A 27,818-nucleotide genomic window follows, 5' to 3' on the forward strand; every position below is an offset into this window, starting at 1 on the left:
CCCCCCCCACCCCCGCCAGCTTTACTGAGGTATAATTGAAGAATACAAATTGCATATATTTAATGTGTACAATGTGATGTTTTGACACATGTATACATTGTGGAATGATTACCACAATCAAGCCAGCATATCACCTCATAGAGTTACCATATTTTTTTCTTTCTTTTTCTTTTTTTGGTGGAGAGAACATTTAAGATCTATTCTCTTAGCAGATTTCGAGTATGTAACATAGTATCATTAACTACAGTCACATTGATGGGCATTAGATATCCAGACCTTATTCATCCTGCATAATTGAAACTTTGCACTCTTTGACCAACCTCTCCCCTTTCTCCTACCTCCTAGCCCCTGACAACCTTCCTACTCTCGCCTTGTATGAATTTGACTTTTTGAAATTCTGCACGTGAGATCGCGCAGCATTTGTCTTTCTGCCCCCGCCTTACTTTACTTAGCATCATGTCCTCCAGGTTCATCCACGTCATCACAAATGACAGGATTTCCTTCCTTTTTAAGGCTGGACAGTATTTCATTGTGGGTATATATATACCACGTTTCCTTTATCCATTCGTCCTTTGATGGACACTTAGGTTGATGAAATATCATGTTGTGGATAATGCTGCAAAGAACATAGGAGTGCAGATATCTCTTTGAGGTACTGATTTCATTTCCATGGTACACCCAGAAGGCATTTTAGGGGTAGGGACTCTGGAAATCTCAGCCAGTCCCATTTGTCTAACTTGTCCACCTTCAGGGCTGGCAGCAGGAAGAGGGCGGCAGCAGGAAGAGGGTACCCTCTAGCCAGAGATGCTTGTTTCCTTTCTGACCCCTCCCTAAGCCTCGGAACACCACTGGGATGTGAGAGTGAGGGCCGTGACCAAAGGCTGGCTTCTATGTCTCTGGTGGCCATGCTTCTAATACTGGGTTTTCTTCGGTTAAGGAGGCAGGGAATTGGGGAGAGCTCTACTGTCTCCCCTGTCCCTCCTTAAATCTTATGTATTGATTTAAAAATATATATAACATAGTGGGGGATGGGGCGCCTGGGTGGCTCAGTCAGGTGAGTGTCTGATTCCTGATTTTGGCTCGGGTCATGATCCCAGGGTCATGGGATTGAGCCACAGTTCAGGTTTCTCCCTGAGTGTGGAGCCTGCTTAGGATTCTGTCTTTCTCCCCTGCTGCTTTCCCTGCTTGCATGCTCTCTTTCTCTAAAATACACACACACACACACACACACACACACACACACACACGTATGTATGTATGTATGTGTGTGTGTGTATAACACATAACATTTGCCATTTGAACCACTTTGAAGTGGCATTGATTACACTCACATTGCTGAGAACCGTCACCACTGTCCCTCTCACTGACCAAACAGAAACTGTTTATGCATCAGTAACTTCCCATTGCTCTCAATTCTCTTTGTCAGCCTCTGAGCAGGTAAGGGGGCTTCCAGTTTGTTCCTCGATCCTGCCTTCTCCTGCCCCATCCCTAACCTCTCCCCCTCTTCTCCTTTCCTCCACCATAGGGGGCTGTGGTGTTGGGGGTGAGGAGAAGGCTTATCATATTCAGAGCTGAGAAATGGGCTGCATTTCAATCCCCCCTTCACATTCCATGTTCTTCATTTATGAAAATAATCACGCTTCTTGCACCCAGAGATCTGTGCCTTCTTCCACCCTCAACTTGTTCTCTTGGCATGGGGGCCGTAGGCCAGATCACTGACAGGCTGGCCGGGTATGTCCATTGCAGTCTTGTACTTGGGACTTTGCCTCTGCTAAGCCTTTTTTTTTTTAATGGCAGACTTGTTTCTATGCAGCTGAGATAGGAAACAAACATACTCCATAGTTGAGTGGTTATCGCCTATATTCATTATTATCTTTGTCATTATACGTGGTGAATGATGATGAGCTATGCATTGTGGTGTGGGCACTTTTATGTGTTTGCAAATAATATATATCATCCTGCAGTAGTTCAGAACATATTGTGAGCAACTTCCAAACTGTGCTTCAGTGCTGTGGCATATGCTGAGTAAAGAGCAATTCAGATTTGATCTGGTCTTTTGGGAACTTGAAATCTAAGATAAGTACATGTAAATAGAGAGAGATGGAAATGTTAAACCAACATTGGCACCCAAAATGAAGCCTTTGGGGGAGGCGATCTAATTCACCGAGGGTCTACTGTATGTCAGGAGGGGGTGTTGGGTGTGTTGTACCTGCCGTCTCATTTCCCTCTGCCAATAAGCTACAAGTTGGGGCTTACAGGTGAGGAAACCGTGATGAAGAGAGGTTGCATAGATTGCCAGGGTCACATGGCTAATAAACTACAGAGTAGGTAATGAACTAGAACAACATGCCCTTTGGAAATGTCAGGTTGCTGAGTCTGCTATATTCAGGACCTAGAAAATCATGGGGTTGTAGAGTTTGGGTGTGGGGATGGGCTGAGAGAACCAGAGCGAATGGCTGGGTAGAGGTGAGGAGATAGGCTTTTATTTCATTCTAGAATGATGCAATTTTGTAAAAACCATGGACAACATTTAGTGTATTCTCCCTGTGTGCCAGGGGCTGACCTGTTACCTCTGCATCCAGCATCTCATTTAATCCTAACCTTTCTGAAGTATCTGCTATTAAGAGCCTCATTGTAAGGATGAGGAAACAAAGGCACTGAGGTGTTGCATTCCTGGCTCAGGTCACACAGCGGCTGACTGACAGAGCCACAACTCCCATGTGGGCTGGGCTGACTTCAGAGCTCCTTACAGGCAGGGCCAGACAGCCTCTCTTCAATCTGCTTCCCCACCTGCTCCCAGCAAGGAGGGTGAGGCCCCAGGATTGTGAGGTTCACCTCCTGATCCCACCAGGGCTGAGATGGATTTCCAACCCCTGGACCTTTCCCCAGTGAGACCATCCTGTTCTCTAGATGCCCTCACTGAGCATTTGTTCTGAAGTTCTGGTGTTTCCAGGCCTGGAGCAGGAGGAATAAAGAGTCAGAGGTGAGAAGTAACAGTGTGTGTGTGTGTGTGTGTGTGTGGGAACCAGGAGAGAGAGGGATGAGGTGAGGCCAGATTATGGAGGCATTGCATATCCCGCTGGCTTTATTTTTGTTGGCAGTGGGCACCCCTTAGGAATTGTGGGCAAGGGTGAGATAGAGTTAGCAGAGGCATCAATCCTTCTCCAACCACCAGGAAACCCGGTCTCCCTTCTTGGTGGGAGGGAAAACAAAGGCTCAGAGAGGTGTGGCAGCTCCCCTGGAGGCTCCCAGTAGATTGTTTCCAGCAGCAAAACCAGAAGCTCTCTCCTTCCCAGAGATGGGGCGCTGGCAGCTGCTGGCTGCCTTCCCCTCCCTCATTGCCCTCCCTCCCCTCCAGCAGGAGGGCCTCCTGCCCACTCCCTCCCTTCCACCATGAGCTCTGCACAGGCTCTCTCCATCATTAGAGCAACCAGTGGGGTTCTGCTGTAATTAAAGGAAGCCAACGGGAGGGAGCAAAGCAGAGCACGGGGAAAAAACAATCACCAACAAAACATCTTATTTCCCACGCACACTCCCTACAACCCGCATCTATTGGCTTTCATGGGAACCTGCTTGCTTTAAATACAGCAAAGGGAAACCCCACAGGACGATGTAGGAAAGCCGGCTGTTAGTTACCATCAGGCTGCCAGGGTGGGGATTTACTCCTTTTTCCCCCCCTCCCTACCCTGCATTGGCAAAACCAATCCAATGTTAGTGTTGAAAGAGACCTCTAAGGTCATTTATTGCAACTTCCTTCCCAAGGCAACCTGCCCTCCATGCTTTGCCCCTCCCAGACAGCATCTCTGACACATTGTTACCTAGCTCCCACACTCTCCCGCTCCCTAATTTGCTGGACCCAAGCTCAGGTAGGGATAGGAAGACACTTTAGGGAACAAACAAACAAACAAACAAAAAACCCAAAAATCTGGCCACCCACGCCTGCTGTCATTTACTGCCTGACTCCGGAAATGTCTAATTAATTCATTTATCCAATTAGCCCCTTGCTCTCTGAAATGCTTTTTCTTGGTTGCTGAGCAACCAGGATAGACTTTCAATACATGCACGCTGCTGGTGAATGAACCAGTAGTTTTTTCTTCACCCTGACACCCCTCGCCCACCCCCTCCCCTTTCTCCTTTTATTTTCCTGATGCACAGTAATGAAGACCATCTCCACCAATCTCCAGCCTTCTCACCTTCCCCAGGCCTCTGGATGTGTTTGCTGCCTGACTTAACACATCTCTGAAGGTAATTTTTATACCAGGCATTTGTCATGGACAAGGAGAATGACAGAATATACAGGTACACAGAGATGCGTTTGCAAAATAACGGAATGAGCCAGGCTCAGGTGGACCCAGGAAAAGCTTTGCTGGTGCCTGGGGGCTGGGGGGAGGGGACCCTGGCCAAGGTTAGGCTCAGAGGCGTTTGGGAAGAGGAGGGGCAGACTCTCTTTAAGGGACCAGGCATAAACAAGGGTAGCTTGACTAGGCTGCTGTTCCATTTGTTTTAAAGTCTGCCCTTCATGGGGAATTGTCATCCGTCCCCAGCCAGGAGCGCACTGTGAGCAGTAAACAGGACAGGGGTTTTAAGGGCGGCTGAAAGGGACAATATCAACCTAGGAGGGCGGGGAAGTGCCTTGAGGAATCATCCTTGAAGTATAACTTGCTCCTATTTCGGGATGTGAAAATGCCACATCCTGCTTCAATGAGTTAGAATGTTAGAACTGGACTTTGAGCCCAAACTTCCACCGTTCCTTGCTTTTACAGATGAGAAAATTGGAGCTTTGGGAGGATAAACAGTTTGCTCATAGCCAGCGTTTGGGTCTCCAGGGTCCCAGGCCTTCTCAGTTGACCACACTGCTTCTGTTTCATCTTATTAAGGGCCCCTTGTCCATAAAATGAGTCACTTGAGTCACCGACACTTACTTTTAAAAGTCAGCTTTTATTTTGGAAGAGCTGAAGCTGGCAGTGAAGATTTGCAGGGCACAGGGGTCTTGGCTTCTGTCTACTGCAGATGCCAGGGCATGTGATGCAGTCCAGCATTCACTGTGAATAGGGGCTGGTCCTCACCCTCAGGGAGCCCCCACAATACTGGAGGGGATGGACAGTAGAGGGGGAGGGGCTCCTTCTTAGAAGGAAGCATTTAGAGAGGAGGATCTGGGCCATTTGACCTGGACCCAGGTCTTGTGGTTGAAGGGGCTGTGAGGGTAGGGTGGGGGTGGGGCCATTCTACCAAGAGGCAGCCTGGGCCAAGGTCAGGAGGTATGAGAGATTGTGACATGTTTGGGGACTGGAGAGTGGCTTAGGAATGGAGGCTTTGGGCCATTTGGCTTTCTGGGATACGCAGTGGATGGCTCGGGGCTGCCCATAACGGCATCTGGAAAACGTTGCCTCCTGCTTGCCAGAATAGTAAAAGAGCACAGTTTTCTTATCTCTATGCATGGGTGGGTATGGAAAAGCGTATGTCAGGTTTTCTGGATGGAAATGACTTCCCTTCGAAGTTAGTTCATAAATAACGATGAAGGCCATGAGAAGACGTACACGCTGCACACGTATTTAGCTACTGCTGTGGACCAAACTCTCCAGGAGCAGAGTGTTCAGGAAAAGCAGCTGCCTAGAGAAAGAAATAACTATGCACTGTCAAAACCATTGGTACCCAGAGCCTCCTGTGGGACCAAGGGAAACATTTTATTGAGAAGGACCCGTTCCTTGACACTCACAATTGGTGGCACTCACTCAATCTGCAATTTCAGGAGATAGTCAGAGAAGGAACTGGCTGTGGACGATGATCACCCGATCAGGTTCTTCCAGTTAAACAGGAGCTTCTGTACATCTGAGCATTGCGCTTCGGGGTAAAGTTCTCCTTTCTTCAGCCATCCAGCCAAACACCCCTGATGTCAGGCACTCTTTTTTCATCAAGGCTGGGCTTGCTTTTAGAGAACCTAGAGATGGCAGGCAGCATTGTGGGATGCTCCTTAGTATAAAATCTCCTCTGGGAATTTTCTTAACAAAGTGGTTTGAATTCCTCTAGGAATTAAGCTGGGGGTGGCTATTTTTCTGGCTAAGACTTTTTATGATAAAAGGCATGCTGCACTGAAGGTCCCAGTGGTCTGTCTTTGGGGCAGTCAGATGCACACGACAGTCTAAGGCTCTGGTAGGAAAGAGTCTGTGGCCTCAGTAAATATTTGATACACTTGGGGCTTTGATGGATGAAGCCACTGTCTGCTTGGGTCTTCCTAGACCAGAAGGTGGAGTCTCCGGTAGCCATTGCCTCTTGTTCGTTCCTTTGATTTTCTTTGGTGAAAAATGACTCTTGTCTTGGTGAGGTCTGTTAAATCCGTTCTTTTCCAAATGGGGCTGTTGGTGTATGGAGGGGATTGGAACTTTCTCTCCCTCTGGTCAGCCCTCGCCATCCCTTGGGTGATTCGGTTTCCCATTTTCTGGGATGTGTCCACAGGGTTTGTCTCCCACCCCACCCCCCGCCTTATATAAGGGGGGTAGGGTGCATCTGGCGCCAGATTTCATTCAACCCTGTAACAATCCCCCCTTTATGACATCATTGCTTGTCGCCATGGAAACATCCCCCGAGTCACAGAGACTGGATTGTGGCATCATAGCATCAGGCAGGAGGAGGGAGAGAGGAGAGAAGAGGAATGAGACTGCCCAGGGGGATGAAATTCCAACAAAATACCGTTTGGTGGCAGGAATGTAGGATTTTTCTGTTTGGATCCTTGAATGGAGAGTCTGACCATGGCTTGCCAGAATAAACCTCACCTAAGAGAAGGAGGACGAGTGGTTATGGAATGTGGGTTCTGGCCTCTTTGTTCTTGCTGAGTATTAGGGAAAATACTTTTAATGAGACCTATCTTAGATTTTATACGTATTTCTCATTTGATTCTCATAAAATGTTCATGAACTATTAGAGCAGAGAGGTTAAATAACCTCCCTAAGGTTACAAAGCTGGAAAGGCAGAGCTGAGAGTTGGAGGTAGGAGCATCCAAGTCTGTGCCCTCATGTGGCTTACAGTTTTGTGTGTGCACACAGTTATTAAGCAAATAAAATATAGTTAAGATTGTGGTAGATATGGAGAGAATAAACATGGTGCTTCAGTGAGGAGGCATTGGAGAGTGAGTGGGAACTGACTTTTGTGTATTATTAAATTTGGGACACGGCTCTGCATCTAGTTGTGTGTGCTTAAACACACAACGCACTGTGCTCATAGAGGCTCTGACCTGCCTGATCTTGTCTGCTGGGCCCTGTGACTGTGACCCTCTTCCCTAGCTGCTTTCCTGTGCCTGTACCCTGCTTCTCCATTTGTCTGCTCCCTTTTTCTGAAATATTCCTGCCAGTCCTCCTCCCTCGATCCTGTTTTTTCCTACCAATCCCCCCTCCTTCTCTCTCTCTGGACTGTAAACTCCTCAAGAGAGAGAAGATACTCTCATCTGGTATAAAACATCCTTGGTTTGCCCAAGAAGGCTAGAAGATCTGTTGCAAAAATTAATGCAGTGGCTCGTTTTATAGGAAAAAAAATTGGCTGGATTTTATACCGTTAAAAAATATTCTTATAGAGTTATCAGATTTTGGCTCCTAAATAAACGAATAAGTAACAAGTGTGCATTAGGAGAGAATTCCCCTTGCAAGTGAAATGACCAGTCATGTTTAGTTGAGTAGCTTGTTTGCTGTTGTTGGTGTGGTTCATGCTGATTGCGATTTCCTATTGTATTTATGTGGTCCAACAACATTTTCTGTTAGGAGAATTGGTCCTAGTGTGTAAGATGGTGGCAGGTAACTTAATGCTCTTCAGGTTTCTATGAGCTGTAGGTGCTGTGCCATGGGCCACCTCTGGGCATTCCTATCCTTGTGCCTCACTTGGGCAATAGATGGGTCTAGTGAAGCCTACTGCTCTTCATTTGTGCCACCTTGCCGAGCTTTTAGGAGTATTTGCTGCTTGAGTTCAGTTCTCATCATTGCTTTCCTAGGATATAGGGTAGACGAGTCCCTACTTGGCTTCCAAAGTCCAGGTTACCCATCTCAGGTGAGCATCATACTGATTGGAGCTCTGCTATTATACTTTACTGTGACAGGTGTGTGTGTGTGTGTGTGTGTGTGTGTGTGTGTGTGTGTGTGTGTGTGAGTGTGTGCGCGCATGTGCACGTGCATGTGGTATGCATGTGTGTGCACACAGGTACAGTTCTTAATTAGTAAACCATATTAAATGCACTTACAATCTAAGCTTGTTCTTTCTAGGACCTAGAGTGTCTCAATCTGACTGATAAGGGGGCCGTTTATTGATTCCATCAGGACCATTTATGACTGGCACATTACAGAACTAGTAAGTGGCTTATTTTTTTAAGGGATGCATGAGGAGTCATATAATGAATTAGTTAAAACCCCAGGCTTAGGAGTGAGATAGAGACAGTTTTGGATCCTGGTTGGGCCTCTTACTTGCTAACTTGAGCAATTGACTTAGATTCTCTAGGTGTAAATGCCTTCATTTACAAAATGGGCATGAATCTTATTGCCTATTTCATGGCATGGATGTTTAGATTCACTGAGATACACCTGTAAAGTCTTTTTTTTTTTAAATACGAAATTTATTGTCAAATTGGTTTCCATACAGCACCCAGTGCTCATTCCAACAGGTGCTCTCCTCAATACCCATCACCCACCCCCCATTCCCTCCCACCCCCCATCAACCCTCAGTTTGTTCTCAGTTTTTAAGAGTCTCTTATGTTTTGGATCCCTCCCTCTCTAACCTTTTTTTTTTTTAACACCTGTAAAGTCTTAACCACGTGCCTATCTTGTCAAAGTTAACTATAATTTAGTGGGTTAAATGTACTGTGTGTATTTCCTCCAATAATTTGTTAACACTTTTTGAACTCAGTGCAAAACTTTGACTATGCCCTAGATCACATCTAGGTGTTTCAAAGTTTGAATTAGAAGGATCAAGATAATTGGCATTTTTATTCATCATTTGCAGTCTCCATAGGTGAAAAGGGCCCAGGATGTGTAACTCCTAGCATAGAACTGATTTCTGAGAACTGTCTCAAGTCCTAGAGATGGTTTCCCAAGTGTGACCCTGACCTTATGGCTATAAGAGCAAATTAAACAGGTGTGGTCCTCTGCCTCCAAGAGCAAACGGTTCTCTTCACACGGTACTACCAGAGGGGAGATTCAGTCAGATGTGTATGTGAATTGACAGGCACATACGGACCAGGTGAGGGAGGTTACTCTGACCTTTAGGAATTCAGTTCATATTTCTGTATCCTCAGATATAAAAGTGCAGAAGGTAGGGGCTGCTAGATACTTTTCTCCCCATGTGTTTATTGATGTGTAAAATACATGCACTGAGTACACAGTTTTTTTTTAACGTTTATTTATTTTTGAGAGACAGAGACAGAACATGAGCAGGTAAGGAGCAGAGAGAGAGGGAGACATAGAATCTGATGCAGGCTCCAGGCTCTGAGCGGTCAGCACAGAGCCTGATGTGGGGCTCAAACTCATGAGCCATGAGATCGGGACCTGAGCCAAAGTCAGATGCTTAACCAACTGAGCCACCCAGGCGCCCCACGAGTCCGCAGATTTTCATCTCAGTTTTTTACATATGAGTACGCTGATGTCACTCCACCATATAAATGAGGTCAAGCTGTAGAACTATGTATTCATTGCATTCCAGAAAGCTCCTTCATTACCCCTTCACATTGTATGGCCTTTCTCCCTGGAAGTAATCAATATTTTGATTTCTATCAAATTTTGCCTGTTCTTGAAATTCACATAAATGGAATAATACAGTGTTGTAGACAGCTTCTTAGATGGCTCCCAACAATCTCTGCCTCCTGATACCCATGCGCGTGTATAATATCTTCCCTTTGGATGTGGACTGGCCTATGTAACCTGCTTCTAATGAATAAGGTATGATACACATGATGGAATATAGCTTCCATGATTAGGTTACAAAAGACTCTAACTTGAATTTTCCTTACATTCTCTCTGGTCCTTCTCTGGCTCTTGTTCTGGTGAAGCAAGTTGCCATGTTGGGAGGTGCCTTCTGGGGAACATCTGGTGAACTGAGGCCTTTGGCCTGACAACCATATGGGTGATCCTGGAAGCAAATTTTCCCCTGGCTAAGCCTTGAGATCACTGTAGTCTGGCTGACACCTTGATCAGAGCCTTGGGAGCCACCCTGAGCTGGAGGACTCAGCTAAGGTGCACCAGAATTCCTGACCCACAGAAATGGTTGAGACAATAAATGTCTCTTGTTTTAAGCCACTAAGTGTTGGTGTAATTCAATAGTAATAGACAACTAATATGTATAGTATGTTCTGTTTTGTGTCTGGCCTTTTTCACTGAAGTCTATGTGAGATCTATCCCTAGTGATACAAGTATATTGATATTTAGCTATATTGATGTATATAGCTTCAGTTTGCTTTCTTTTATTTCTGTAAAGTATTACAGTGTAGGAATATACCCAAATTATTCATCCATTCTAAAGTTTGGGATATCTGGATTGTTTCAGTTTTTGGCTACATCACAACTTTTTTTACATTTTGTGTGTGTGTGTGTGTGTGTGTGTGTGTGTGTGTGTGTGGCTGGCTATATGCTCTACTTCCTCTTGATATATATCCAAGGGTAGAATAACTGAATAATAACATAGACTTTAGTGGATACTTCCAATTTTTCAAATGGTTACACTGATTACACTCCCTTTAGCAATGTATGATGCTTCCTGCTTTGCCACTTCCTTGCCAAGGCCTGATATTTGTAATTAAAAAAAATTATTATAGCCATTCTGGTGGATGTGTAGTGGTATATGCCATGTGGGTTTTAATCTGATGACTATGGATGTTGACCATTTTTCATGTTTAGTGGTCATTTGGATATAATCTTTAGTGAAACACCTATTCAGATATTTCGCCCATTTTATATTATCTGTTTTTCATGTGGATTTGTAGGAGTTCTTTATATTCTGGATTAAAGTGCTTTGCTATATTTATTATTCAGACCTTTTTCCAGTTTGTGGCTTGCTTTGTTATTAATGGGATGCTCTTAATTTTAATGAAGTTAACTTTTTCAGTTTTTTCTTTTAAGGTTATAAAATCTTTGCTCGTTCCTGTGTCAGGAAGATGCTTTCCTATGTTTTCTTCAGACATGCTTTGTTTTACATTTTACATTTAGGCCAGTGATTCACCTGGAATTTCTTTTTTTGTGTGTGCTGAGTGTCTGATGTGAAGAAGGGGGTCAAATTTATTTCCTTTTCTCATATGTAACTCCAAAGGACCCATTGTCATTCACTGAAAGGGTATGTTTATTGCAAATCAGGGGTCTTGTGTATGGCAGGTTTTGAGTTCTCTATTTGGTTCCATTTTTTTTTCTGCTATCCTAACACCGGTGCTACCTGTCTTCATACTATAGCTTTATTATCTATTTTATTATTTGGTAATTTAAGTTCATCAGCTTTTTGTGTTTTCTTCATGACTGTCTTGGCTCTTGGTCCTTTACATTATATGTATATGTAAAATCCATATATGTTTTAGAATCAGCTTGCCAATTTTCATACAAAAAAAAGGCTGCTAGGATTTTTGGCTAGGATTACATTATATCAATGATTGGTTTGGAGAATATTGACACTGGTTTTTCTTAATTTCTTTCAGCAGTGTACCACAATTTTTAGTGGAAAGATTTTAGAAATCTTTTAATATGTTCATTTCTAGGAGTTTGATGCTTTTTTGATGCTATTTTAAGTGAAATTTTCAAAAGTTAATTTTCTAATTGTTTGACGCTAGTATTATGTTAGGTTCTTCTAAATTTTCTTTGCATACTGTCGTATCATCTATGAATAATGAAAGGATGTTTTCTTTCTTTTATTTGTACCTTTTATTTCATTTTCTTGCCTTATTACACAGGTTATAGCCTCCCTACAGTGTTGAGTGGAAGCAATGATGGCAGACATCTTTTGCTTGTTCCTGAGTCCGGTGGAAAACATTTAATAGTTCACAGTGAATCATCATGTTTGCTGTAGGTGGTTATAGATATCTTTACCAGGTTAGGGATAAAAGTCTCTTTTTCAAGTCTGACATTTGATGATTATCTCTGATTGTATGGAAAAAGTAAAAACTAATCTATAGGAGGGAGGAATAATGATGATAACATGAGTAAGAATCAGAGAGGCAAGAGAGAGAAGGAGATGAAGTATGCTAAAAAAAGAATACAAGAGGAATTTCCTAAGTGCTTCCTATGTTTTGGGCACCCTGAGAGCTGAGGTAGGTTGTGATCAATAGGTCACATGGCTAATGAGGGCTGGAGGTTGGGTGAGAACCCAGGTCTTCTGGAACCAGAGCTTATTCTTTCTGCTGTACTCAGAGGGAGAGTAAATAAAGGAAGACCTGAAAGGAAGGGAGCAGCTATTGTAAAGTCCTCTTATGGATTTTAGGACCCTGTTCTTTCCTATGTCTCCCCATCTCCTGTTTCTTTCTTCCTGTCTCTTCTTCAATCTCTGTTTCTAATTCAGTCATAATCTTAATCATGGACTCGAGCTCAGTCTCATAATGCTCTCTACAGGGGGGAATGGTGGTAGGTATCTTCTTTCTCCTTCTATCCAGATCATATGAGGCTTCTCTGCTGTGGGCCACCTCTTATTTTAATTCAGTTTTTACATAATGTCGGTTGACACGGTCAGTCAGATCACAATGGCTAGGGAATGAGATTAATGGGCATGGTTGGTGTCTCCTTGGTGTCTTGGTGTCCATGTTCTGCAAATAATGACCAGTCAACAGTCACTGGTACACATGGAATAAGAGGGATGAGCAAGCTTCAGCCTGGAGTGAAGGGTGCACCCACCACTCCTCACCCTAGACAAGCCCAACCTTTTGTGGTGACAAGCCAAGCTTATCTGTGGCGACTAAGGCCTCTATCCTGGACCAGGCCTAGGTGTGTTTGCAAGCCTTGCTGCTGCCGTGCTGCCTGAGCTTTCCACAGCTGGCTCCGTTCTCCTGTGGGTTTTGCTTCCTCTTTTGCAAAGTCTATCCTGAGGCTATTGTTTGGTTTTCTAGTCCTGACTGAATTAGGATGGTTCCATTTAAGGTGAAAACAATATAAAACAACCACAAAAAAAAGCGCCAAAGAAGAAACAGAATAAAGAAGTGTTTTTTAGTCTTTGAAAGATGAATGCAAATGTGTTTTTGCAGTGTTTTAATATATTCGGATGCTTCCCTAACATTAGCCAATCTATCATAGCCTGCCCGGGAACCTGGTGTATTTATTATGTTGCAGGAAAGTTTTTTTGAGGAAGAGGCTGAAGGGTAGGGTGAGAAAGTGCCTGCCTGAAGGCCCATGAGTCATCAGATTCATTACTGAAGCATTAAACTACCTGCTGGTCCCTAGGACTGGCCCTTGGAGGGGTGGTTCAGGGAGCGAGGTGTGGTGGGAATGAGGTCATTATCTGACATTTTCCTGTTGTTCTGTACAGGCAGTAACCTTTATCCCACCCTAGGACTACAGCTCATGTCATCTGAGTATGACCTTCTGGAGAAAAGTGTGGATGAGTCAGCACTATCCAATCCCCATTCCTGGAGACAAAGCATTCAGTATGTGTGTGTGTGTGTGTGTGTGTGTGTGTGCGTGTGTGCGCGCACGTTCATGTGCATGTTTAGCAAAGAGGACCATTGAAATTGCTTGCAGCTCTGAGATTTCCTAACTTTTTCTGTTGTATGCAACATTTTAAAGTAGGAGGGGTGCTGCGTGACCAGACATTTGTTTAAAGCAGTAGGTGCTCTTAGTTCCTAGTAACATTCTGGTAGTGATGTAATTGATGTCACTTGTAGACACATGTGCCTGGTCTTAGAAAAATGTGAGGATGCCAAAATTAAATTCCTTAACTGGGCATTGATAGACCCCCTTGAGCATACTTTGAGAATCAACAAGGATGGGTTTCAACATTTCACGTCTTCCTACGTTCTGACCTCAGGTGGCCTTCCGGATGGTGCTGCATGACCGTGGCATGCTTAATAGTAATGGTACTTTAGTAATAGTGGACCCTGTTGAAGTGAGGTGACTCTGTTATGTGGGGTTGACTAGTTGGGTTGACTAGACCTGGTCCACACTAGTGACTTTCAGAGGCCAAGTTCAGACCTGCAGAAGCAGCTGTTAATGAGTTCATACGTGTAAAGTGCTTGGCTGTATCTGGCACATAGTAAGCCCTCCATCAGTGTTAGTGAACGTGAATGCTATTGCTGAAAAAGAGGTGATGATTAACAGCCATCGGGACCTGGTAAAAGTAGGGTAGAGTCAGTGCTTGGGGACAAGAGCACCATTTAGGATGAGAGAGAGTATTCAGTGCTGGAGAGTACAGGAGACTTAGTGCTTTACCTGCCTCGGACCCTTCTGCCGGGTTCAACCTAGTTGGGTCACGTGTGCTCTGGAGTTGTGCCTCCCACAGCCTCCTGAGGGCAGGGACCATGTCTACTTCAGCAGTCTCTGGCCTGGAGCGTGTGCTCAAAAATATGTTATTGAAAAAATGGGTGATGTGCTCAAAATGCTTCGACAGTGAGCTCTGGTATTTCCCTAAGTTTATATTCTCTGAACTGACAGCATCGTGCCCACAGTGAGGTCCTGCTCTGCTCTCCCACCGAGGGCACAGCTGCACTGGGTACCCTCAGATCTGAGGGCTCAAGGCAAATCAGATTATCTTTCTCTGAGAGACCAAGCCAGGGAAGGACATTGGAACCCTACTGTAAAATAAACTATTAAAAAAGATAGGTTCATTTAGCCTGGAGAAGAGAAACCTGGGGGTCCAGAGCTCTTAGTATTTGGAGAGCTTCTGGGCAGAAGAAGGCAAGAATTGTTCTTTATAGCCTTCTGGATAAAAGTTTGATGGGAGATGAGAAATTGCAGAAGCTGTTTTTGTTGTGCTGTAAGGAGGGACTTTACCCTGGGGAGAAGTGGTTAGCAGAGTCTCAGGGGAGCTTTTTAGGTGGCTGTCCTGGGGTGTGCAGAGGACTTTGGAATCCACCTTCAGACTTCCTTCCAAAGTAGAAGTTAAATGGGATGAGAACAGGCTTCTCTTGCTTGTGGAGAAGTGAAAGCTGTTGAGTCAATCAGGGTTGGTGAGAACCTTATCCATCTTGAACGAGAAATGAAGGAACCCACCATTTCCTGAGCACAGTCTCTGTATCAGGAGCGTTGCTGGGTGCTTTCTTTACCAGACTTACTTGTCTTGGAACACGTTAAGGTGAGTAGTAGAGAAGGAAGCACTCAGGTGGAGTCAGTTGGCCAAGGCTCACATCCTTTCCAGTCATCTCCTGGTACCCTGTGCTGTCATGTTGATACTTTTTTAATACCACACCCACTTTTTCCTCATCTAAATAAATGATTTGCAGGTAGAACAGACCTGCTTCAAACTCTTCTGGAACTTTCTTCAGGGGCTTCGATGGGTTTTTGCCTTGTCAGCCAAGACTTTCCTCTTTCCTGCGGAGTCCTTGCCCAAGGCTCTCAATTGAAGTGTCCCATTTCTCCCCCTTCCCCTTGGTGGAGAGTTCCAGAAAGCTTTCTGTTGACCTTCCTTTAATTGCTAATAATTATTCAATTTTATGTAGCCCAGAGTGATAAATATTCATGAATAGCACAGTGCATCAGGATCCAACACTTTAAGCTATTGTGTTTTTTTAATTAAACTGAAACATGGAATTAAATGCAATAAAAGGGAAAAAAAAGAGAGAGCATATGTACGTATCTATTTCAGTCCTGCTGTGGGACTGTGTGGGAGGCAGATCGGAAGTTCTGACCTGGATGTTGTGATGTTCTGTCTTAGAGTTTCTAAAGGAGACACCTAAAATATCTGGACCTGGCCAGGTTCATTCATTCATTCACACATTTTTTTCATTAATTCACTCAGCACATATTTACTACCATGAGCCCTCACAGTGCCTCTTAGTGGGCTGCAAATAGACTAGAACAGGACCTGAGGAGCTCACGATTTAGTCCTGGAAGAGATAGGCACACAAATCAGCCATGTCGGAACTGCTTGGTGAGCATAGGTAAAGCATGAAATAGAGTGTTCCCAGAGGAGCAGAGGGTAACTTCCCCGGGTGGTTGATGAAGTGGCATAGGGGTGGCGTAAGCCCCGTCAGGACTTATTAGTTGGTCCCGTGTACAATGCTTCTTTCTTCAGCCCACTGAGTCTCATCTCCCTTTCCCTAGAGAGTTTGCGGAGGCTGTGGACTCAGAAGTTGGACTGCTTGGGCTCATCTCAGTTCTGATGCTTACAGTGGGTGAATATGACCCAGTGCAATGTTAACCAACCCTGAGCCTCAGTTTTCTTATCTGTAATATGGGGATTATCACAGAACCTACCTCACAGGGCTGTGGTAAGGGCTACACTAGCCGATGCATGTGAGGTTTCCAGAATGGTGCCTGGCGCACAGAATGTGCTCAACTATAGACATGCCAGCCACCATTGCTGTTTGCTCTGAGGCCTTAGTCCATGAATTCTTGTGGCTTCTCTCCTGCTGTGGACTTCTCGGTTCTCTAGAGACCTCTTGTGAGGTTTGGCTCCATGAGGAGGCAGGCAAAAGGCAGGTGAGCTATTGTTGAGAGTTCCAGAATACTGCTGAGAGCTGGCCTCGGGAGCCAGCGAGAGGAAGGCAAAGGCAGGGCCTTAACAAATACCTTCCAGAAGGCCCCCTCAGAGATGGGGCGGGAGCCTGGGTTGGGCACCTTGGGGAGCAGAGAGCAGGAGGGACAGCGCGAGGGGAAAATAGCACACCTTCCCGTGAACGCCACCTTGGATCCCTGCGCTCTGTGGGGAGGAAGACGCACTCACATGTGGGTGTAACACATGCTGTACTCCGTGGGTCGTGTTTTCCTGCTTTAAAATGGGAAATGTGAGTTATTTATTTGTAGCACATGCATGGTGAGATGCTCATGAACCAGCCTGGGGATGTTCTCCAAGTAAACAAACCCACTTTCTGGAGAGGCGGTTTCTTTTTACAGCCCCAGAGATAAAGTAGCCCCAGAAAGCTCACCACTGCCAGTTTCTAGCACCTTGATGTCCCTTCCTGGCTCCGAGAGGCCCATCTCTGCCATCCTCCCCCACCCCCACCTGCAGTGTCAGCCCTCCCACTGAGTACCACCCAGCTTGCCTTTTTGTGTCAGTTCATACTGTAGCTGTTTCAAGTCAGAGGTGGATGGGGTTGCCAAGTGGAAGAGGTTGTGGCCATGAGGAAAAGGACTTGGGGTCACTGTCTGATAGGATGACCCATTAGGGTTGATTTTGTTTCGTAGCCTTGGTTTAAACACGAGCTCTGTGTGGTTTTTAATACACCATCGGCCCTCTCTGATCCTAGTTTCTTCATCCATAATGATAGGATTGATCAGAATGTAAAGGCAGAGTCCTAAATGTAACCGTCCAGGCCTCATGATTGGCCCTTGTCACTATGCTCACCTTACCTCTTGCTTGCTCCCCTGGTTTACTTGGTCCAGCTGCACTGGCATCTCTGTTCCCCTATAGATCCCAAATGCTCCTGCCTCAGGACCTTTGCACTGACTCGTCTCTCTCTCTCTCTCTCTCTCTGAAATGCTCTGTCCCTACCTAGCTGCATGTTTCATTTTCTCACCTCCTTCTGAAAGGAGATGAGAATTTTTTTTTTTTACTGAAAATTGCCTTTGAGTGAGGCCTGCCTTTGACCCCCAATTTACAATTGTGTATCTCTCCTCACATTCACCTTCTTTCCCTGCTTTCGTTTTCCTCAGGAACCCTCTTGCATATTACCCATTTTAGTACTGCCTGTTACTTATTGGCTGTCCCTCCCATGGGTATGCAGGCTCCACGAGGACAGAGCATTGGTCCATTTTGTTTCCAGCTCCCACATGGTGCAGCCTGTGGTGGGGAGTGTGACAGAGATGAGGAAACTCAGCAAAGCAAGGTGGTGGAGACACTTTGTGATCGCAAGCTTTCTGGTTCTTTATCTCCTGAACTGTGAGAAGAAACGGCCTCCCCAGAAAGCAGTTTGTTTACTTGGAAAACAAAATCTGCATGCTGATTCTGCTCGGTGCCTAATAGATACTTGCTGAAGGAAAGAATACAAGGCCAAGCCCGGGGCCGCATGGCCTGGACTGCTCCTCTTATCAGCTCTGTGAACCTGAGCCAGCTCCTTAGACTCAGTGACTTTAGTTTCCTTCCTTATCAAAAGGGGGTAAATGTGTAACTACCTTGTGGGGTTGTTGGGAGCTGTCCACGCAAGGCTGAAGAAAGCCTGCATCTTGGAGGTGCTCAGCAGGTTAGCTATTATTTTGAAAAGTACTTTCAGTTCTCATATTCTACTTACGGACAGAGGGTTAAGGATCTTGGGTTGAGCCCTCAAGAAATGACTCCCATAGGCACTAATATGGTTCGTGCATCCTGCCTCTGATGCTGCCTGAGAGGAGGGTGGGGGCTGCTGGACAGATTGTAGGGGGCGCAACTTCATCCAGTGCTTTCATGTTGCTAAAGTCTTAGGAGACTGGACAGCGAGGCAGAGGAGAATTCTAAATTGACCCCTGGTTAGGAAATTCAGATGCCCTGGGTTCAGTACCCGGAGGGAGCTTGGGATGAAGGGACCTGGCTCTGGGCCCTGAAGCAAGCTGGGTGCCAATCTTGAGGGTGGATGCAGGCAGCCTCTGGTCTTCTCTCCGTTCCAGATCTTGCTTAGTCTTGGCCCAGGATCTTACCTATTCAGATCCTCCCTGGCATCACCACCAGTCTGGGGGTCACTGGCTTTTAGCCAGTATTCTAGGGAATCTGCTTACCCAGGACATCTAAGCATGCTTCAGCTCAGGTCCTTACAGAGCTCAGAGGAAGACCCCGAAGGTCACATTGGTAGGGACAGTTACTCTCACCCTGCCCACACATTCCCCGCAATAGACTAGTCAAATCAAGGTGACCTTGGAGCTGAGTCTTGAAGGGTTCAGAAAGCTGAGGAAGTCTTGGAAAGAGAAAGCCTTTCTTGTTTGGGCATAGTCATCAAATAGGAAGCGTAAGTTTGGGCTTCTGTTTGCCCCTTGGTCTTAGAGACAGCATGTACTTCTAAGGGCGAGAGTTCCTGAGAGTCTCCATGCCTTTCCTTCAGAAATAACGGATGCTTAGAAGGGAGCCCCAATTGTCTGACCCCTGCTGGCCCTCCCACTTGCTTGTTTATGGAGAAGTAGAAGAGAAGAGGCAGCCAAGACCTACCTGGTGCTTCAGGGAAGCTTCCAGGATGATTTTGCTCCCAACATGAAGCCCTGAGGACAGGATGCCTGAAAATGGGAGAGAAAGGTATTTTTATTCTTTTGCCTTGGTGCTGTTGTGATGGCTCCTTGTGTTTATGCTGTGGGTAACTTTTGGTGCCAGCTGATGTTTGCCTGACTCTTATCCCAGCCAAACCATCCAAGCTGGGAAAAGATGGGGAAGCCAGTTATATAAGACTGGTAATTCTGGGGTGGATTAGCCTTGGGATTCACAGGGTCTGGCTCAGCGCCCGGCAAGGCCTGGGATGGGCCTACCTCAGTCAGCTTGGCTGTCATGAGAGATAGTGTAGGCTGGGAGTCCTGGCCCCCGTGCATTGGCACAGACCGCCGTGTGGCAGAGTGGCACAGTGGTCCCTCACTAGACTTTAGAGCTGGTCAGCCCCGCTCGATGCTGGCTGCTTGTGGGACCTCTGGACAGCCTTGGACTCACTCTGCTGCTCGGGCAGCTCATCTGTAAAATGGGGATGATGGTAATGATGCTTATCGTAGGAGGTTTTTGTGGAGATTCAGTGGGCCATTCCACGAACATACATGGCACCAGGCATTTGTTTAGAGAGTAACTCAGGAAATGTTGGTGTTGATGAGTAGAGAGGTGGGCAGTGAATGGATAGTGGTCGTGCCGTGAGAGGCCAGCTGTGGAGGAGGACCACACTGAGTGTTGCAGGAATGCGGAGGCAGCACACAGCCTGTGTCTGCGAGGCAGAGAGAAAGGGAGCCACAACTTGAGTCCAAGCGTGGGCGCACTGGTCATCCCTGGTGTCGCATTTGACAACACGTCTGCTGCTCCCTGGCCCCAAGGGAATCCTTTAGTGGCAGAGGCTGTGAGGGCCATCCACCAGTGCCTTTCTTGAGTGAGATCACAGGGCCATGGGCCTTTAATGCACCCTCCCTGCCCAGCCAGGATGGGGAGGCAGCAGCTGCGAGGGTCACCTGCACCTGGCATCCTGCACATCCAGACCCCGGGGACATTCTTCCTTTTGTTTGACCTGCATGTCCTGAGCCCCTGGGCCCAACACTGTTCCCCCAGTTTATTGGAATTCCTTACCTGCTGACTCCATCCCTGGCCCACCCTCCCCACCTCTGCGCCCTCACAAAACTTATAAATGCCTAGAAAGAAGACATGACTACATACAAGGTTGTTGTTGTTTTTTTTTTTAATAGGGGGCACATTGACTTTTTGAGCAGAGAAATTCTTTCTGGTGCTGACTGTCATGAGCACCGAAGGACTTAGCACCCCTGCTCCCAGCCGGCATCACTGGCATTGTCCCCACCCTCTTCCAGATGTCCTCGGGGGCTGGCAACTACCCCATTGAGACCTGCTAGAGCTGAGGTGGCATGGATGTTTGCTTCTCCTCTTGTGGGTTTCTTTGCTGACACTGCTTTCTCTTTGGGGTTGGCTGACCCCCCTCCTGACACTTTGCTCCTCATTGCCTGGTGGCAGTGAGGTCCTACAGTGCTGGTGGGGGTGGGTAGGCAGTCCTGGGGAGAAGCACAGCTGTGGCAGCAGAGTGAATGCAGACGGAATGAAAGTGGGCAAGGACAGGTGGCCCGTGGCACGGGGTGTTCCTGGAGGGGCGTCTGGCTCTGATTCTCTTGCAGACCCTGCTTGTCAGCTTGTCTGTGGTGAGAGGAGGTCAGGGAGGAGGGCACTGTGTCTCTGGAAGTGAAGCTCTGAGCAGGGGTCTGGCATTCCCGGAGGCAACAGGGATTCTGTAGGAGTGCTCTCCAGGTCTCAGTTTTGTGGGGGAAGGCATCTCCCAGGAAGGGGCGACAGGACCAGCGGTGACCAGCTTGGGGCTGGGGCGGGGAGGCACAGGAACTGCCAATTGCCACAGACTCAGGCTGCAGAAACATCTGCCTTACTCACCCCTGCAGCCAGCATTCTGGACAAATAAAGTGATGAATAACTGATTGTCGTGAGCTCTAGAACACCCACACTCAGTAAACTACAGAGATGAAAATCTGGGGTCTCCATGGGGCTGGCTCTACCCTGGTATAACAAGCCTGGAAGGTTCAGGAACCTTGGGAGGGAGCCCGATGAATTCAGAATGCCACACCACTCTTCCTTCTGACCTGTTTTCCTGCCTCGCTTTCACCCTCCCTACCATTTCCTAGGTATTCTGTTCCCATCCCTCTTCCTTTCTCCTTGTGTTTAGAACCTTTCGCGTACCTGATGGAAAGGACCCAGGCTCCTGGGACGAGCCCCATGTACTCGGTGGTCTCTCTCAGAACCACAAATCCATCCCTCTCTCAGGCTCTTCATTCATCTGTCCACCCACCCACCCACCCTTCTGTCCGTCCGTCCATCCATCCACCCACCCCAACCCTGCTTAACATCCTCCCTCCATCAAGGTGGCCTGTCTTTCCCAGCTGGATAGTAAGCTCCATCAATCAGAGCACGTAACTGATACTTAAAAATCACCCAACCTGTCTGGCCTGGGGAATGCCACACCACTCTTCCTTCTGACCTGTTTTCCTGCCTCGCTTTCGCCCTCCCTACCATTTCCTAGCTATTCTGTTCCCATCCCTCTTCCTTTCTGGGGAAGTGCTGTTTGAGACACTTAGGAGCCCTCTGAGTCTCTTCCCCTTTCCTGCTGCCTCCAGGTAAGGAGTGGGGCTGAGTGAGTGGAAAAGCCCTTTCTTGATACAAAATGTCACTGGTGACTGAGCTTTTCTTTAATGGTGAATATCTGTATTCTCTATTATGAGACAGCCCCATGTTCAGATGTCTGGGAGAGGTCACACCGAACACAAATACACATTAAGGTGTAAATGACTGATGTGAAGTTGTCCTTCGAGTGTGAGGGTGCGCTCAGAGCAGGGGCTGGGAGAGCATGAGGTGTGGCTGGAACCGCGCAGGAGTAAGGTACAGGGGTGTGGCTGGAAGGGTACCACGCAGGAGTAAGGTACAGGGGTGTGGCTGGAAGGGTTCCATGCAGGAGTAAGTACAGGGGTGTGGCTGGAAGGGTTCCATGCAGGAGTAAGTACAGGGGTGTGGCTGGAAGGGTACCACGCAGGAGTAAGGTACAGGGGTGTGGCTGGAAGGGTTCCATGCAGGAGTAAGTACAGGGGTGTGGCTGGAAGGGTTCCATGCAGGAGTAAGTACAGGGGTGTGGCTGGAAGGGTACCACGCAGGAGTTAGGTACAGGGGTGTGGCTGGAAGGGTTCCATGCAGGAGTAAGTACAGGGGTGTGGCTGGAAGGGTTCCATGCAGGAGTAAGTACAGGGGTGTGGCTGGAAGGGTACCACGCAGGAGTAAGGTACAGGGGTGTGGCTGGAAGGGTACCACACAGGAGTAAGTCCAGGGGTGTGGCTGGAAGGGTACCACCCAGGAGTAAGGTACAGAGGTGTGGCTGGAAGGGTACCACGCAGGAGTAAGTACAGGGGTGTGGCTGGAAGGGTACCACGCAGGAGTAAGTACAGGGGTGTGGCTGGAAGGGTACCACTCAGGAATAGAGTACAGGGGTGTGGCTGGAAGGGTACCACACAGGAGTAAGTACAGGGGTGTGGCTGGAAGGGTACCACGCAGGAGTAAGTACAGGGGTGTGGCTGGAAGGGTACCACGCAGGAATAGAGTACAGGGGTGTGGCTGGAAGGGTACCACGCAGGAGTAAGGTACAGGGGTGTAGCTGGAAGGGTGCCACGCAGGAGTAAGGTACAGGGGTGTGGCTGGAAGGGTGCCACGCAGGAGTAAGGTACAGGGGTGTGGCTGGAAGGGTGCCACGCAGGAGTAAGGTACAGGGGTGTGGCTGGAAGGGTACCACACAGGAGTAAGTCCAGGGGTGTGGCTGGAAGGGTACCACCCAGGAGTAAGGTACAGAGGTGTGGCTGGAAGGGTACCATGCAGGAGTAAGTACAGGGGTGTGGCTGGAAGGGTACCACGCAGGAATAGAGTACAGGGGTGTGGCTGGAAGGGTACCACACAGGAGTAAGTACAGGGGTGTGGCTGGAAGGGTACCACGCAGGAATAAGGTACAGGGGTGTGGCTGGAAGGGTACCACGCAGGAGTAAGGTACAGGGGTGTGGCTGGAAGGGTGCCACGCAGGAATAGAGTACAGGGGTGTGGCTGGAAGGGTACCACACAGGAGTAAGTACAGGGGTGTGGCTGGAAGGGTACCACGCAGGAATAGAGTACAGGGGTGTGGCTGGAAGGGTGCCACGCAGGAGTAAGGTACAGGGGTGTGGCTGGAAGGGTACCACGCAGGAGTAAGGTACAGGGGTGTGGCTGGAAGGGTGCCACGCAGGAGTAAGGTACAGGGGTGTGGCTGGAAGGGTACCACGCAGGAGTAAGGTACAGGGGTGTGGCTGGAAGGGTGCCACGCAGGAGTAAGGTACAGGGGTGTGGCTGGAAGGGTACCACGCAGGAGTAAGGTACAGGGGTGTGGCTGGAAGGGTACCACGCAGGAATAGAGTACAGGGGTGTGGCTGGAAGGGTACCACGCAAGAGTAAGGTACAGGGGTGTGGCTGGAAGGGTGCCACGCAGGAGTAAGGTACAGGGGTGTGGCTGGAAGGGTACCACACAGGAGTAAGTACAGGGGTGTGGCTGGAAGGGTGCCACGCAGGAGTAAGTACAGGGGTGTGGCTGGAAGGGTACCACGCAGGAGTAAGGTACAGGGGTGTGGCTGGAAGGGTACCACGCAGGAGTAAGTACAGGGGTGTGGCTGGAAGGGTACCACGCAGGAGTAAGTACAGGGGTGTGGCTGGAAGGGTACCACGCAGGAGTAAGGTACAGGGGTGTGGCTGGAAGGGTGCCATGCAGGAGTAAGGTACAGGGGTGTGGCTGGAAGGGTACCACGCAGGAGTAAGGTACAGGGGTGTGGCTGGAAGGGTGCCACGCAGGAATAGAGTACAGGGGTGTGGCTGGAAGGGTACCACGCAGGAATAGAGTACAGGGGTGTGGCTGGAAGGGTACCACGCAGGAATAAGGTACAGGGGTGTGGCTGGAAGGGTACCACACAGGAGTAAGTACAGGGGTGTGGCTGGAAGGGTACCACGCAGGAATAGAGTACAGGGGTGTGGCTGGAAGGGTACCACACAGGAGTAAGTACAGGGGTGTGGCTGGAAGGGTACCACGCAGGAATAAGGTACAGGGGTGTGGCTGGAAGGGTACCACACAGGAGTAAGTACAGGGGTGTGGCTGGAAGGGTACCACGCAGGAATAGAGTACAGGGGTGTGGCTGGAAGGGTACCACGCAGGAGTAAGGTACAGGGGTGTGGCTGGAAGGGTACCACGCAGGAATAAGGTACAGGGGTGTGGCTGGAAGGGTACCACACAGGAGTAAGTACAGGGGTGTGGCTGGAAGGGTACCACGCAGGAATAGAGTACAGGGGTGTGGCTGGAAGGGTACCACGCAGGAGTAAGTACAGGGGTGTGGCTGGAAGGGTACCACGCAGGAGTAAGGTACAGGGGTGTGGCTGGAAGGGTGCCACGCAGGAGTAAGTACAGGGGTGTGGCTGGAAGGGTACCACGCAGGAGTAAGTACAGGGGTGTGGCTGGAAGGGTACCACGCAGGAGTAAGGTACAGGGGTGTGGCTGGAAGGGTACCACGCAGGAGTAAGTACAGGGGTGTGGCTGGAAGGGTACCACGCAGGAGTAAGTACAGGGGTGTGGCTGGAAGGGTACCACGCAGGAGTAAGGTACAGGGGTGTGGCTGGAAGGGTGCCACGCAGGAGTAAGTACAGGGGTGTGGCTGGAAGGGTACCACGCAGGAGTAAGTACAGGGGTGTGGCTGGAAGGGTACCACGCAGGAGTAAGGTACAGGGGTGTGGCTGGAAGGGTGCCACGCAGGAATAGAGTACAGGGGTGTGGCTGGAAGGGTACCACACAGGAGTAAGTACAGGGGTGTGGCTGGAAGGGTACCACGCAGGAATAAGGTACAGGGGTGTGGCTGGAAGGGTACCACACAGGAGTAAGTACAGGGGTGTGGCTGGAAGGGTACCACGCAGGAATAGAGTACAGGGGTGTGGCTGGAAGGGTACCACACAGGAGTAAGTACAGGGGTGTGGCTGGAAGGGTACCACGCAGGAATAAGGTACAGGGGTGTGGCTGGAAGGGTACCACACAGGAGTAAGTACAGGGGTGTGGCTGGAAGGGTACCACACAGGAGTAAGTACAGGGGTGTGGCTGGAAGGGTACCACGCAGGAGTAAGTACAGGGGTGTGGCTGGAAGGGTACCACGCAGGAATAAGGTACAGGGGTGTGGCTGGAAGGGTACCACGCAGGAGTAAGGTACAGGGGTGTGGCTGGAAGGGTGCCACGCAGGAGTAAGGTACAGGGGTGTGGCTGGAAGGGTGCCACGCAGGAGTAAGGTACAGGGGTGTGGCTGGAAGGGTACCACCCAGGAGTAAGGTACAGAGGTGTGGCTGGAAGGGTACCATGCAGGAGTAAGTACAGGGGTGTGGCTGGAAGGGTACCACGCAGGAATAGAGTACAGGGGTGTGGCTGGAAGGGTACCACACAGGAGTAAGTACAGGGGTGTGGCTGGAAGGGTACCACGCAGGAATAAGGTACAGGGGTGTGGCTGGAAGGGTACCACACAGGAGTAAGTACAGGGGTGTGGCTGGAAGGGTACCACGCAGGAATAGAGTACAGGGGTGTGGCTGGAAGGGTACCACGCAGGAATAAGGTACAGGGGTGTGGCTGGAAGGGTACCACACAGGAGTAAGTACAGGGGTGTGGCTGGAAGGGTACCACGCAGGAATAGAGTACAGGGGTGTGGCTGGAAGGGTACCACGCAGGAGTAAGTACAGGGGTGTGGCTGGAAGGGTACCACGCAGGAGTAAGGTACAGGGGTGTGGCTGGAAGGGTGCCACGCAGGAGTAAGTACAGGGGTGTGGCTGGAAGGGTACCACGCAGGAGTAAGTACAGGGGTGTGGCTGGAAGGGTACCACGCAGGAGTAAGGTACAGGGGTGTGGCTGGAAGGGTACCACGCAGGAGTAAGTACAGGGGTGTGGCTGGAAGGGTACCACGCAGGAGTAAGTACAGGGGTGTGGCTGGAAGGGTACCACGCAGGAGTAAGGTACAGGGGTGTGGCTGGAAGGGTGCCACGCAGGAGTAAGTACAGGGGTGTGGCTGGAAGGGTACCACGCAGGAGTAAGTACAGGGGTGTGGCTGGAAGGGTACCACGCAGGAGTAAGGTACAGGGGTGTGGCTGGAAGGGTGCCACGCAGGAATAGAGTACAGGGGTGTGGCTGGAAGGGTACCACACAGGAGTAAGTACAGGGGTGTGGCTGGAAGGGTACCACGCAGGAATAAGGTACAGGGGTGTGGCTGGAAGGGTACCACACAGGAGTAAGTACAGGGGTGTGGCTGGAAGGGTACCACACAGGAGTAAGTACAGGGGTGTGGCTGGAAGGGTACCACGCAGGAGTAAGTACAGGGGTGTGGCTGGAAGGGTACCACGCAGGAATAAGGTACAGGGGTGTGGCTGGAAGGGTACCACGCAGGAGTAAGGTACAGGGGTGTGGCTGGAAGGGTGCCACGCAGGAGTAAGGTACAGGGGTGTGGCTGGAAGGGTGCCACGCAGGAGTAAGGTACAGGGGTGTGGCTGGAAGGGTACCACCCAGGAGTAAGGTACAGAGGTGTGGCTGGAAGGGTACCATGCAGGAGTAAGTACAGGGGTGTGGCTGGAAGGGTACCACGCAGGAATAGAGTACAGGGGTGTGGCTGGAAGGGTACCACACAGGAGTAAGTACAGGGGTGTGGCTGGAAGGGTACCACGCAGGAGTAAGGTACAGGGGTGTGGCTGGAAGGGTGCCACGCAGGAGTAAGTACAGGAGGAGAAGCCCTTCTGGACTCTCCTGGGCAGTGGTTTCAAACTGAAAGGTGGTAATTTCAGCGTATCAGAGCTTTGGCTCACTGGTAGCTCTGCATCCACCGTGCGTCTGGAGAGAGTGGTGGGGAGCTTAGCGCTAGAGGTCATAGCTTTGGAGCCTGTCTGTCCTGGTTCCAATCCTGGTTCCCACGTCCTAGCTGTGTGCCCTCAGATAAGTTCTAAGCCCGAGATTCTTTGTCTGTACCATGGAGATGGTAGCAATACTGTCCTCATAGGGTCATCCTAAGGGTTTGATGAAATAAGGCGTGCACTTCGCTTTGCAGAGTGCCTGGCACATCATGGTTCAAAACATGAGTCACCGTCATCATCGTCACCGTCATCATCGCCATCCTCAGCATCACCCTCATCCATAGCTTTGGGAGAGGAATCTGGAGCAACAGCAGGAGGCATCTGCGTACCTGAACCATCAGCCACAGCAGTGCCAGGTTTAGCAAATAAAAATATAAGCACATTTACTCATTATTTATCTGAAATCCACATTCCACTGAATGTCCTGTATTTTATCTGGGAAGCCTCGTCAATCAAGCCTCTCAGAAGCCAGGTCTAGATCTCCTCCCCCAGCTTGATCCTAACTAGGATGGCCACGAGGGGAGGGGTCGGCAAGGAGCGGGGGATGGGGAGGAGGCGGGGGCAGGAGGGGTGGCTGGGGTGAGTGGCTGTGTGCGTGGGGGGGACTCAGCAGAGCTGCGTGCTCCGTGGATGCGGAGGGCGTTGTGAATCAGAGC

At 48.9% G+C, this 27,818-nt stretch overlaps 1 protein-coding gene and 1 long non-coding RNA gene across 3 annotated transcripts in view; both read left to right on the forward strand.

The window, feature by feature from the left end:
• Nucleotides 1-27,818, forward strand: part of SORCS3 (sortilin related VPS10 domain containing receptor 3) — a 592,870-nt gene that overhangs the window by 18,175 nt on the left and 546,877 nt on the right. The window lies entirely within an intron of this gene.
• LOC113600288 (uncharacterized) lies at nt 1,406-27,729 on the forward strand. The gene is made up of 4 exons (XR_008292424.1): nt 1,406-2,983; nt 4,156-4,245; nt 21,966-22,122; nt 27,357-27,729. It is a non-coding gene; the product is annotated as an uncharacterized LOC113600288 (long non-coding RNA).

The sequence above is a fragment of the Acinonyx jubatus genome, chromosome D2 (genome assembly GCF_027475565.1).
Source record: "Acinonyx jubatus isolate Ajub_Pintada_27869175 chromosome D2, VMU_Ajub_asm_v1.0, whole genome shotgun sequence".
Lineage (NCBI taxonomy): Eukaryota > Metazoa > Chordata > Mammalia > Carnivora > Felidae > Acinonyx > Acinonyx jubatus.